Raw genomic sequence first — 1099 nt, 5'->3', positions numbered from 1 at the left:
AAAGTGTTGTTTTGAGTTGGTTGGTTATTCGGACCTTGTTGGTTATACCAGTTATTTTCGGGTCCTTTTGGATTGTAAAGAATGTTTTGATTTCGATTGAAGTTTAGCTTTGGCGGTTGATAATTATTTTGATAATTATTTCCAGGCCTTTGGTTCATATAGGAAACATTCTCTCGTTGTTCCAATGTTGGTTCAATGTGACAATCTTTCAATAAGTGTGGTCCACCGCATAGCTCACAACTGATTCGTATTGCATGAATATCTTTATTCATCTTTTCCATTCGTCTTTCGAAAGCATCTATTTTTGCTGAAACGGAATCAAAGTCATGGCTAGAATCGGCTCTAGCCACTTTAGATGAACGAAAAATATCTTTTTCTTGGTGCCACTCATGCGAGTGGGAGGCTGTGTTATCAATAATTTTGTAAGCTTCAGTTGCGGTTTTCTTCATAATGGAACCACCAGCTGTTATGTCGATGTCTTTTCATGTAGCAACGTTGACACCTTGGTAGAATATTTGTACTATTTGATAAGTGTCTAAACCGTGTTGAGGACATCCTCTCAACATCCTTCCGAATCTTGTCCACGCCTCATATAATGTTTCATTTGGCTTTTGTGTGAACGTAACAATTTCTCCTTGAAGTCTCACGGCTTTAGATGCCGGAAAGAATCTTTGAAGAAATTTTTCAACTAAGACATCCCATGTGTCAATCGCCCCTTCAGGTAACGATTCTAACCAATCTTTGGCTTCTCCCTTTAAAGTCCAGGGAAACAACATGAGATAGATCTGCTCATCTTCCACTTCTCGGATTTTGAATAGTGTACAAATTCTTTTAAACGTACGAAGGTGTTCGTTAGGAACTTCATTCGGTGCACCACTGAATTGGCATTGGTTAGTTACCATGTGTAGAATTTGTCCTTTGATTTCATAATCTGGCGCATTAACTTCTGGCTTAATAATGGCGTGACCTTGGCCCGTGCGTGTGGCTCTCATTTGATCTTCCATACTTAGAGGTTCCGTTACTTCCATAATTGAATTTGTTGAATACGAATCACTAGAGGACTTTGATTTAACGGTTTGTGGTTCAGGAGGAATAATTA

At 38.8% G+C, this 1099-nt stretch overlaps 1 non-coding gene across 1 annotated transcript; it reads left to right on the top strand.

Annotated features, from left to right (window-relative positions):
* Window positions 1-537: 537 nt before the first annotated feature.
* Window positions 538-644, top strand: LOC139887300 (small nucleolar RNA R71). The gene has a single exon (XR_011773137.1). It is a non-coding gene; the product is annotated as a small nucleolar RNA R71 (small nucleolar RNA).
* Window positions 645-1099: the final 455 nt, after the last annotated feature.

This window comes from Rutidosis leptorrhynchoides, chromosome 1 (genome assembly GCF_046630445.1).
Source record: "Rutidosis leptorrhynchoides isolate AG116_Rl617_1_P2 chromosome 1, CSIRO_AGI_Rlap_v1, whole genome shotgun sequence".
NCBI lineage: Eukaryota > Viridiplantae > Streptophyta > Magnoliopsida > Asterales > Asteraceae > Rutidosis > Rutidosis leptorrhynchoides.
This window is presented reverse-complemented; position numbering and strand designations above follow the sequence as displayed.